The following is a 13,098-nucleotide window of genomic DNA, read 5'->3' on the forward strand; positions in this document are numbered from 1 at the left end:
CTCCTGCCTAGGCATTTGTTTGCTGGCACTGAGCTATACTAGTTCCTCTTTTGGAAGAGGTTGATGTTGAGCTCCCCATGCAGGAACTTCTGCTTGGAAGAGGAGGACAAGCTAAAGGAAACAAGTTTGGAAAAATCAAGTGATTGCAAAGAATAACAAATGTGGAAGGGGTCTAAGGTTCAAAGTATCAAAGAAAGAAAATCAAAGATATGCTGTTCAGAGCACCCTCTAAAGTGCTAGAAACTTAATGAAAATGTCCAAGAACCCAGTTAATGCTTCCCAGGGCCTCCTAACAGGTTGTTGGACTACATGAACTAGATACCACCATTCGTGCATTCTTCAGTGGCTTAAGTTCTTGGCTGTTGGCAAAGTTTCCTTAAAGCATGAAATCAACTGAGAGCAGAAACACTGTGATCTGAGAACAAAGCATTGCATTTCTGTAACCCCAAAAAGCAAACGTACTCAAAGTTTGAAAAAAGTGGGGAAAAGAAACCTGTTTTCTCGTCACAGTATGCTGAGAAAATGTTTAGACTGATATATAACCTTACCAGTGTTATGTTCTATAAAATTGGCAAGAGCTTAGTTCTTAGTCTGAATGCTATGCTTGTTTTGAAATTTAAATAATAAACAATTTATATATGTATATATTTTAGCTTAAAATCACATTTTGTCGGATTTGGCTGTTAATAAAGGCTTATGGTGGAATCAGCACTCTGTCCTTCCAGTGAAAATATGAACAGGACCACACAAAATGCTTCCACTGTGTCATTTCTTTTACTGCTGTTCCATTAAAATAAACTTCTTGCCACAGAACTTACTTGTCATTTCCCACTTCTCAAAAATATTGCAACTAGTATAGTTTCTAAAGCTTTTCTACTTCTAGCTTTGGTATCTACTTCACTATATTTGTAGAAGATCCCTTTATATTCCTCCCTACCATTCCTTTTCAACCACATACATTACTGGAGCTTAAATATATTTTATTAAATACATTTTTTTTGGCCAATGCTGCTTACAACTAGACCTAGGCTAGTCAGATGGTGCCATATTCATCTTGGTATCTGTGACTGTTGATTCCAGAAAGAGAGCACTTTTGATCTTAATGTATGTATTCTTCTGTCCATGTACATGTCAGTATTTACTGAGATAAATTCTTCTGGTTACAGTATGCTTTTTTTTTTTTTTTCCTCATTCTCCTGGATTTATAGCTTATTGAACTCCACTGAAGTACAAAGAAAGAGACTTTACCTTTTTGACTATTTTATCTTGCTTGTGTGTTTATGCTGTTTCCTATGATGTGGCCCTGTGAGGTTCTCATTTCTGCTGGGTTTTCTTGAATCTTTGAAACTATGGGTGTGTTCTCTTATTCAGTCTCAACCTAGTTTTTGTCTCATCTGACAATGTTTTTTCTGGCTTTTTTTTTTTTTTTTTTTTTTTTTTTAACAGAGTGAGAGAATAATATTTTCAGCACTCCTGAGGTTTTTCTAAGTTACTTTTCTGAAGGCGAGCATAACTAGAATTTGTTTAGAGGAATCAGTTTAATAAGAAAAATATCTTTTGATTTGTGCATTATATGCACAAATGAAAATTAACAGAATTTCTTTGAATACATTCTTAAAACCCCCAAAAGTAGATGGGAATACCTTCAAATCACTAATGCCCAGCAAGTTGTGAACTGGGATCCTGGAGGTTTTAGGATAAGTTGTCATAAATTGATATTCAGTACCACCAACTTTAGTGTTTTCTTTGACATTATATCTTCTTCAGAGTAGATAGATGAATTTACTAGAATACTCTCTGTAAGACTCAACTAGAGCATCATGATTCAAAGATGGTCTCCCAAATGATAAGAATATGTGATATGAAGTGCCCTAATAGGGCTAAAATTATGTTCTGGTGACCATATACAGTAAAATGTTTAAATGTTTGATGTGTTCTGGACATGCTTTAAAAAAGTTTTTTGTTTGTTTGTTTTTTAAAGCATGATTCATGATTTCTTTTAGCTTATAAATTTATCTAATTCACCTCTTAAAAGCCTGGAGTCAAATAACGGCGCTCACTTGCTCCTGCAGCTGAATCCCTACAACATTTTGTTACATTTTTCTGTGCAGTTAGTTTCCAACACTTTCTCTTAGTTTACAAGAGTGTGAATAATCTGTGTTTACGTGCACTGCCAGTAGTGCTCACAAGCTGGCAGGCAGGTAATACTAACTCACAGGACTGTGCTTGAATGCATCACTTCTGCTATGCTCTTACCCTCCGCTGTGCCAGCAGCTGAGAGAGCTGTGAGTTTTCCCTACACTCACATCTTCTGGCTCATTGTCAGTCAAGCCATGCCAACTGCACTAGCCAGTAAAAGCATATAGGAAAAATAAATTTGTCATAGGAAAAGTACAGAAAAGTGATGACTTTCATGCAAGACTACAGTAAAGGCACTGTTAGGCTACACTTTGCAAGTGATGAAGAAATAGCTTTCAAAGTCAAGGTTTTTATCAATGATAGTGTGTCTGAGGACACTTGCGCCCAAAGGGTTAGGACCAAATCTAGTTTTTTAAAACTTGTTATATAAGCACTTTTAATAACTTTATCAGTGGATGAGAACTGATACCATTGTGCTGTATTGTTCTCAAATATTTTTGTTTAAATAATAGTAAAGGGATACTCAGGGATGCTGTCTGATACTCAAGAAGACAGAAGATGCGTGTAACAAAAATTGTTTGATGATGAACTGAAACTTCTACAGTGGTTCATTTCAGTAATAGAAAGTAAAATAGTTGGTTCAAGTACGTTTATAGAAACATACACTATAGAAACTCAGGAAATGTTTGTTTTCTAATCTTCTCTAAACACACATTTTACATCTCTCTTTGTTATTAGAGGGAGGAGAAATGTAACAGGACCTTTCTTTTTCTGTAGAACTTTGCTTGTAATTGCAAATTATAGCTTCAGGATTCCTGTGATTATTTTGTGTCTAATTCTTCCGAGGAACTCTGCAGGACCTGCAGAAGGCATTGTGGTATTGAATGCTGAAGTTTAAGCTTAAAGTCGCTTAGTCTTGGTATACTGATCTAAATAACAGTGCTTTGGTTTTTGTTACTCATTCATGTTTAGCATAACACTAAAATTAACTTGAAATAATGTTCACAATGTTTGTTAGAACTGTCTTAATGGACTGTGGGAAGTGCATCTGGCATTTAACTTGTAAGACTGAGGCCAATCTCATTGATCCTTATTTAAATACCATTGACATACCAGAAGCCTAATTTCTAGCCATCATTTAAGATGTATCCTCCATGTGTTACAGACAGCAACTGAGGAGAAATAATGAAGGAAATAAGGAGTACAGGTGATTGAATGGACAAATTTTCTGAAGTCAAAATATTCAGAGAATGTAAAATGTGCAAAAAATTATAGGTGCTTAGCTTTGACGTTTATTGACAGTTTTGTCAAAACTTGGAAAAAACAATCTGCACCAAAGACTGTATTTTCCATTGTAGTGAGGAGACTTAAAATACCAAGAACACTTAGCAGTAATTTCCATGGGAAAAATATTTGCTACACAGCAGAAGACCTACAAAGACTGCCTTCTCTCATACCTCCTATTTCCCTGATCCTGATAAAAGGTGAAGAAGGTATGTGATAAACTTTGAGTAAAACAAGGGAATGGTGCTGGTAGACTACTTCATATCGACACCTTACCTGTCATGAAATGCCTGATCAGCTTTAATGATGGAAGAAGAGTGGGTCATCTACTGTCCCATTAGTTCAATGCATATAACTTTGAATATGAAGCTACCTATCAGGTGTAGAAAGTTGTATGTAACAAGAAACCAAGAGAAAAATAATTTCTGCAGTACAAACATAACTAATAGAAGATTAATATGAAAACTAATACTAACATGGTTAGTAAGATACTCTGAAAGCAAGGCTATTAGCAGTGTAGCTTGTAACAGTCTTTCCTGAAGAGAGGAGGCAATGCTCTTCTGGCTTCTGAATGTAGGAAAAGCAGGTTTTCTAGTAACAGAAAGTCAATTTCGATCAATGGATCAGAGATTCTTGTATCTGTGTACTTACCATGCCTGGGAGGTGAACTTAAGAATTCCAGAAAAATGCTCTGTCTTGCAATGTTTCTAATGGCCCTCCAGATGCTTTAGTTAAAGCTGTCTTCTGCGATAATGTAAAACTTGACAGTAAAGCTCTATAAAGTAGGAATAAAAAGTGATTCAATTTCCCCATCTTTTCAAATGTAGTTTAGGTGAGCAAAATTCTAAGAGATACATGTCCCAGAAAATCTGTGATGTTTTTTCACTGGGCTCACCTGAGCCTTGTAAAGCCCCAGGACCTTGAATTATTGTCAGCTATTGTCATATCTGTGGAAAGGCTGTGGCCTAGATCACAAAGACAATTTAAAGGCTTGAATGCTAAGGGCAACCCCTGTTTCGTAATACACTTTTTTGATCTCCAAAAATTCCACTCACCTATCTGGCTGTATCTAAGATCAATGGGACCTATATTTTCACTGTTTCATTTTCTCAGAGGCTCAAGTGTTTCCCTCTGGATATCTCTGGATCACCCACATGTGATTTTAGTTAGCAATTGTTATGAGTCACAGGTGTGTGTTTATGAAAAAGAGCAGAGGAAAACATTCTAGCCTAGTCGTTTGGGTATGTCTCTAGGAATAGGAAAAACTTTGTTCTTTTCCTTGTGCTGGCCAAACCCGTGTTTCATTCCAGTGGCCCAGTTCAACATGCAGATTCAATAAACTATTTTCCTTCCTTTTCTTTCCTCGTTCTTGCATCCTCTCTGACTTGCCGTGCAAGCTCCTTGGTCAGTGAGGCAGTGAGGCATCGTGTGCAGAGACAGATATGATTTCAAATCACTCTGGGTTAGTGAATTCTGGCCTTGCATGATCCTGGTGAGTGTTCTTATCATGACATGGGTGAAAGGAGAGGGAATTTCACCATCACTTCCTTCTCCAGTCAAACCCCAGGGCAGGGTAGATCTTAAGATGTGCTCCTTCCTGTAGCCCAGAGTTAGATCTTTAAGAGCACATCTATACCACTGTCTCAGACCCTGGGTTGGATCAGATGCGTACCAATCCTGAAGCTAACAGTACTGGAAACAGCAGCGTAGATAATGGTGTAGATTTACTGACTGACGTTCTGTTAGCATTGTGTAAAACATCCTTCGGTTTCAGGAGAAAAGCGAATCCATCTCCAAGGCATTTGCTGTATTCAAGTCTTAAACAGCTCCAGGCGCAACTTAGTCCCTTGGAGGACTCTTCCTTTCTGAAGTGTCTTTTTCTCACCAAACGTTGCCAAGCGAGCTGAGATAGTCAGCTTGGGACTGTGTTTCACTGCGTGGCAGAACAACAAAAGTTTGGGAGCTGTTTCAGTGAGTACCTTCTATTATATAGATCTGTTTCTCTTTGAAAGCTCTGTGATGCTGTGTCTTTATATTGACTGTGACTTAGGCTCAGTAACATTGTCTTGCAAGCTCTGGTAAACTGGGAAAGGGAGAAGAGTTAGAATTTTCCTGACTCTTTTTTTGTGTAGAGCTCAGAGGAAATGTGATGTTGCTGCAGTGGTAGGTGAAACTGCATTTTATAAATGAGCAGAAGAGGAAGTACAGAAGATCATTTTCATAGATGTATCTTAGGGATAGTTCCCACAGGCCTATTTGCGGGAGGAAGATATGTTAAAAGAGAAGCAAGCAAGCCCCACCATAATGTGAATCTGCAAAACCGTCTGTGGATTGGAGTGGTAATTTATGGGCTGTCCTGTTAAAAATGTGTTTTAATAGAATTCATATATGTCTGAGATTACTGTAATGATGGCTGCTTCTCTTGAAAGGAAAACAATGCATTCAGTGAGAAATCCCACACAAATGGATTAAGCACACATTGTGTCTTTCACTTGTACTCTCTCTTTTTTTTTTTTTTTTTAAATAATTTGAATTTTTCTTTTGAATTGACATAAACTGTTCTTGAGAAACTACTAAAAACTTCTTTTCAGCTTACTCTACCCTCTTTTCCAGGATTTCTCATGCTTCGAAACAGCAGTGAGAATACATCTATCAGAATTAGTGCAGCTCTTCACTGTTGAAGGAGAAATTAATTGCTCTCTATTTCTCTGGTATAATAGGGAAATTACCACAAATAATCTTTTCTCATGGACCAGAAAATAGTCTCTAAATTTGATTGACATATATATATTAATATGGATGCATGTGGCTGCTTATCATTTTTTTGTGTTTGGTGTTGTAGTGCAATGCTAAAAATGAAAATTTGGCTTAGTAGGGAGCATGAGCCATACTGTAGTGGTACCACTATACTGGTTGACCTGCTCCTGCAGCACATTGTTCCAGTATTTAAGGAAGCTATATCGGGATACATCAGCATAGTCACAACATTTATCAAAGAGCTGTCTCAGGAAAAAAATTGGTGGGGGATTTGATTGAAATATCTACTATTTAGAACATTTTTTTCAAGCTGTAATATTTCATAAACACATAATTCTGTGAGGAGCTTATCCTCCTTCCACACTCTGTGGAGGAATAGCATTTTCCATTTTAATACAATTTTGAAGAGATTTTTGTAGAATCCTTCTAATTGTGTGGTTCTCAACTGAACAGACATACTCTAAATTGGAATTCAGAATTCATTTTGTTCCTATTTTTTGTCATTATTACTAAGTCTCAAACCAATATCATTAGATACTAATTTAGAATTCAATTTGACAATCGTAGTCTTAGATGATTTAAAAAAACCCACGATATTAATATTATGTATATTAATCTAGATAATATCAATTTAGATCTACGTGAAGGAATTGTAAGCAAGACTGATCGTCCACAATTGATGTAAGTTTTATGCTGGCATAATTATGTTGATTGTGGTGGCTTCATTAGGTACAGAAACAAAATTACTACAATTTGCAACAGCCAAGGAGATCAGGTACAACAGTCACACATTGTTGAGTTGTTTCTTGAACATTGGTGGAACAAGACTGATTCCTTACATTTTTATTTTTTTTTGCTTTCCATAAACATACACTGTAACTGCTTTCAGGTAGGAGAGTGGGCCATTTATTTTAAATATTTAATACATAAACAGGACTGGACCCTAGAAAATATAAAATTCATCATTTCAAATCATTTAACATTGACAAAAGTAATTTAAAGGTACTGTAATAGATTATATTAATATATATAATATTTTTATATATTATTACATATTATATGTATATAATATATAATCTGTTATATATAATCTGATTTCATTAGATACGCTGATAAAGCTGGATTTTTTTTTTCAAGGTCTCTTTCAAAATATCATTTTGAACTCAGAAGTCATTCAATCCATGATCATGAAATGATTTTAAAGTAGACTGGTAAACAAGAAGAACTGGAACTGTAAGTTTATTGTATTTTTTCATATACTATTCAAATTGAGCTGGAAGACACATAGGTAAGTTATTTAGGGCTTAGAAATCTTCAGGTATTTTTTAATACATGGCTTTTTTTTTTTTTTTTTTTTTTTTTTTTAATCTCCTGTGAGGAGATTGTTGTGTTTGAGTTGTTCTTCAGGAACAAGTTAGAAGTCAAGAAATCACGATTACATGTGGAATATTTCAGACATTCATTCCTTTTTCTTTATCCTGTACTAGAATACTCGTACTAACAAGATGTTATTAGGAAAGAAAGAATATTCATAATATGTCACTAGTCGTTCTGCATACAGAGTTTGGGCCTTTGGTGCTGTTGGTCTGCGCTGTTATAAGTGAAAAATATGGTCTTTAAATTAGAAGATAAAAGCTGGATAGAAAAGAATAAGAGAATTAACAACAAAGTGCGTAGTAGTTTTTAGATCCTTTCTGAAATCCTTTGTATTTGCTTGGTATTTTACATGACCACAGTTTTATGAAGCTTCTACTCAGCTTCCAACTGGCAAAAAAAAAAATCATATTTTCGATAATAGGAAAGGTGGTGGTTATGCTGTTTTGCATTGCAGAGTGTTCCATATCCCATGTTGTGTCATGTCTCAGAGTAGGTCAGTATGAAATGAAGAATGAAAGAAGTGAAACTTTGAAGATATTTGTTTTTTCCAGTTCAGTAACTTAATATTTCATCAAGGGCCCTCTGGGAGCTGATCTGAATATCCTGCAGTGAAGAGAGCAGCCAGGGAGGAACTCTAATGAGTCCTCAGTATACATTCCTGACTGCGTTCAAACAATTTGGCGGCCATAATTTTTAAAAACATTCCAAACACTCATCTCTCATTGTCTTTTGTGGTTTGGACTGAGGATTGTTGATTGTTGGACTGGTTTTGAGGTAGTCCCTTGAGTGAAATTGTGGATCCTACCTCACACATTATCATCTACATTTGCATATAATTGAGACATAAGCTTTCTGGCAATCTGCAAAAGAAATGCTGTAGAGCTGTTGTTAAATTTTCTAAGAACAAACACAATAGGAATGCCATCCTAGGATGTAGGTCAAGAATGTTTCCACGGAATATTCTTTATTAAATCCATTGAAATCCTCTGGATCTTGTTAGATACGAGTTAAAGGAAGGACCTGAATCCAAGACTTCATTCACTGAACTGTTGGGCATAAGATAAAATGAGAGTTACATCTTTTTTGCCTCGACACTTGTTTTTTTGGAAAATAAAATAATTCCAGGCTTGTTCATTATATTTTTTTGGAAACTTTATTTGAAAACAAACAAAACCAACAATAAACACCACCTCCTAAGCACTCCAAAACTCAGGCTGTCACTTATGTAAATAACGTCCATGCATGAGAGAGTGTGTGTCTGTATTGGAGGCTGAGGGGTGAGTGAGAAACCACAGAGGTACTTTATACTGAACATTGCTCCTGCAGCAGCTAGTAGGGTGAGAGGTGACCTTAGCAATGACTTACATTACATAATACCTCCCATCTCTCTGCAGATGTGTGAGTTTGTTTAAATGTTTTATGAGATTTTTATTACACTGTAATATAGTCCCAACCCCTCTGCAGTTGCCAGTTTGGTCACAAAATATAATAAATTTTAAAATACCTAATGCTTCAGCTATTCAATAATTTTGTGACAGGGCCCCCAATGCAATTACGGTACCACTGTGTCACTGAGCTACTTTTGTTTGGGCTGTTTGGAATAGCACTTTTAATTCTCTGATCCATGAGTATAAGCAGATTTGAATGTTCTGTACACTTGTAAAAAAAAATATATACATATATATATTTTTTTTAATTTATTTTTTCTGTTCCTATCTTTTATGTGTTGTGATACAATAGCCAGTTGGATTACAGTAACTTCTACTTTCCCACTCTTTTGATGTTGCCATGCCTAGGTAATTTGTGAAGTAGCAATCTCAGCTATGATGTTCTTTGAGGTTCTGAAACAAGCTGAGTTCATGGGAGGCATCTGTACTGCATGCTGATATGCTGCTTTTCACCTGTATGATAAAGTTTATATTGAAGTAGCCTTTGTCCACTGAACATTAAACAACATTTCATGAGACGTGAGTACAGGCCAGTGTGGTCTTCACTTTAACTTAGAGCATTACTCCTCTCTATCCCACTCAGACTCTGAATTTTTTTTATGAAGGGGAGGAAAGTCAATGTCTAAAAGAAAAAAATAAAAAGGCAGCAGTGCACTATGCTTTAAAAATAGACTTAATTTATAAGCAGCTGGTAATTTTTAACTATTTCATACACTAACAGAAGAAATATATGCATAAGGAAAATGATTCCCAAATTCCAGTTCCAGTAAGGCAGCTTTCAGTTAGGCTCTGAATACTCAATTGACAGCCAATGTTCAGATCTTGTTGGAGAAGGCCTATTTTCCATTTTGAAATCTCTCTCCAAAAAGCACGGCTCCTCAAATGCAGGCAAATAGAGCTTGAGGATTTCAGCTAAGACTTGTGCTCTGAATGAACATGTGTTACTATGTGATAGGGAAGATAAACCATGGGAAACAGCAGCTTCAATTTTGGTATGAAGTCTCTGAATTTAGAAAGAAGGAAAGTGGGTGCATTTACTGAACTGAGAGGAATATGCAAGTTCTGTACAATTTATTTCTATGATTATTTCTTTAAGGATGACATGTAGGAATAGAAACCTCTAATTTCAGGCATTCAAACCCAAATGGACACCCAAAATTCTGGAATAAAGAAGGTTTTCCATGGTTAGAGTCTACCTTGCACCTTCCAGCAGATGAACGATTGTCTTTTGTGCTAAACTGGACACTTTAAGTTGCCCTGTTAAGACAACTTCATTAAAATATATACAGGCAAGGTACAATAAAAAAATTCATACTGAAACACATTTAAAATAGATCTGAGAAGTGCCCATATTCTTTGTAATAATAGGCTACTCAAAGAATAGATTTGGGTCTTTATTTAGTTTTTATCTTCTATCTATCTACCTATCTAGCTGTCTGGTAGTTAGAAATATCAATGTTGTTTCATTAACATAGCTCTGTCAATTTTAAGCTCATTTGTAAATTCCTCAGGTCACTGCAGCAGTAACAACACTTTTCATGTAATTCAGAGATCACAAATTTATACTAATAGGGATTACTACAGGGATTAATAGATACTACTAATTTCATGCCAGTGACTCAAAGCTTAAATCCCTAGACATGGTTCTACTGGTCTATCTAAAAAGTTAAAAAATGAAGAGTGACTCTTTGTTACCATTGTCCTCTTCTATAGCATGACATCTATCAGATATCCCAAATTGAACAAAGACAGATCGGTAGCAGGAGGGGATCTTTTGAAGAACCGCAAGAATTAATGTAAAAAAATGTAAAATCCATCACTATTTTTTTTGTCTGGATCAATAATCACTTGCCAGTGCCCCAGCATGGTATTAGTAAGTTACAAAACCATTGCCCACACATTTTAAATATTTTGTAACAATTATATGTATCTGTGATAGCTACAATTAGATTTTGAGTAATTCAATTATACTTTTGATAATTTATGATAGATTTGTTTTTATTCTGCTCTTTTGTGGTGTCATTAGTCTGTGTAAGTACTCGCTTTCCATTGGTTTGTAGCTTGTTGTGTTAAACGATTACCTGCATATTTGTACTGTGCTTTGGGGGTAGAAGATGGCATGTACCTACACTTTTTTAATGTTAGTGGATAAATCCCTATTATCCTTACAGAGTCAGTGAGATGTTCAATTCAATGCTGAGTGTAACATAATATGAAACACTTTGGTAATTTGCTGTTTTTTCCCCCCTCTGGAAATGAAATATTAGAAATAGCAATCTAAGTTGAGAAGAAAGAATTTTAACTTAATTTTAGCCAGATGGAAACAGTTTATAAGCAAGGGTGAGATGGGAGATGTTCTTCTCTAATTATGGCCTTTGTTACGTGGGTGAAGAGCAAATGGGAAACCTATAGGGAAAACAAGTGAAGCATAGTTACCTTAATCTTAATTCCAATGCACTGGGACTGAGGGCGCTAAAATAAAGCTGAGAAGGCACAGTCAGTACATCAAGGTGGACTTTGACTTGTGAAAGAGACACGAAGAGAGTGAGATATCCCTGTCCTTAGATGGTATATATATAGTTCAGTGGGAGTTAACTCCAGTTGACATAAGAACTGGCAGAAAGGAAGGGCAGAGATTTTTGGCTGATGCTTTATTTTCTTCTGTGTAGCTTTGTGAAGAAAGGAGGCTGATTTTGTGAGAAGCTTTCATCAATTCAGAAAGAGCCAGCCATCTCCTTTTCTGCTTTCCACCATCTGAATAGAAATTGGGCAGAAGGCCCAGAAGCTACATTCTCTACCTTACCCCAGTGATGCGTAAGGAAGCCAAGAGTCCTCTTCCAAGCAGTTGCAGTGGGAAAGGGCCAGCAGCTACTTAAGAGTGCCCCTTGCTCACATCACAGATACTTTGGGGGCTAGAAGGGAAGTAGTAGAAGGCAGCTGGGAGAGCTGCCAAGTGTCACACTTTTGGCAGCTTTGTTGCACATTCCTTTAATTTAGGATTTGGCTCTGCCACAGGAAGACTTGCAGGTTTCTGCTTGAAGTGTTCCTCATTTACCACTTGGGGCCACTGTGGCACTCTTGAGCAGGAAACATGGGCCATCTCCTCCCTGTTGTATCCCAGGCAGGAAGGAGCTCTTGGGAGGCAAAAGTTGCATGTAGGCAGGACCATTTCTTATTTTCCTTATTGTGTTTGCTTTGCTCCAGGTGACTGAAACAACCTAGAGCATCCCAAGAGCTTGCTATCACTTCTCAACTAAGCAGGTTCCCTGGCAGTCCTAGACTAGCACAGACAGATCCTAGACCCTGGTTGTTTTAATCCCCTTCACAGTTCTTCATCCAGCTGGGAGCACCTATTCCAGCTGCCAGGAGTTGCATAGTTTTTACTTTACCCTTGCCTTCTTCAGAGTAGAGTGTGCTGACAACAGAGTTAGGTATTTGGTTATCAAAAATTACAGTAAGGGGACAAACTGAATACCAAGTCGTACAAAATTGTTAAGCCATGGAAGAAAGCCTGGACAGTGGGACAACTTCAAAAAGTTATATAATTGTTGTTAAAGATACGTGCCTATCTTGAGGTAATGAAGTTCTCTGTTGGTGGCAAAGACACTGGAGTTTTTAGTTCAAAACATAATTGAAACAGTGTGTTAACTCTTTCTCCATCAGGCAAATGCTTTACTATTAAATTTAATACAGTTAAACTATTATTTTTTTCTGTAGCAATACCTGAAAGAAAGTACCACTTTATTATTGCCTTACTACGTTATTCTTTAGTATGTAGTTAGGAAAACAATTTTCTTTTTCTCTTATATTTGAAATATTACTGTGTTTAGGCTAAATAACATTCCCTTTTCTAGTTGGATCAATGCTGGAAAGTTGGTTTATTTAATTTTACTTATTATTAGAAAAGCACTAAATTGGAATGCTGTTTTCTATCCAGTTCTCTGTATGCTTCATACAAATTAAAAGATAATTCAGGAGACCTCACATTGACTCTCACTTTTGTTACAAACATTAAGATGGCTTCTTCTAAAAACATGTAAATAAAGAAACAGGCAGCGGAGATTGTTTCTTTGAAGGAGCTGGAGAGAAAGAC

The sequence above is a fragment of the Netta rufina genome (assembly GCF_964035555.1).
Source record: "Netta rufina genome assembly, chromosome: 4".
Classification (NCBI taxonomy): Eukaryota; Metazoa; Chordata; class Aves; order Anseriformes; family Anatidae; genus Netta; species Netta rufina.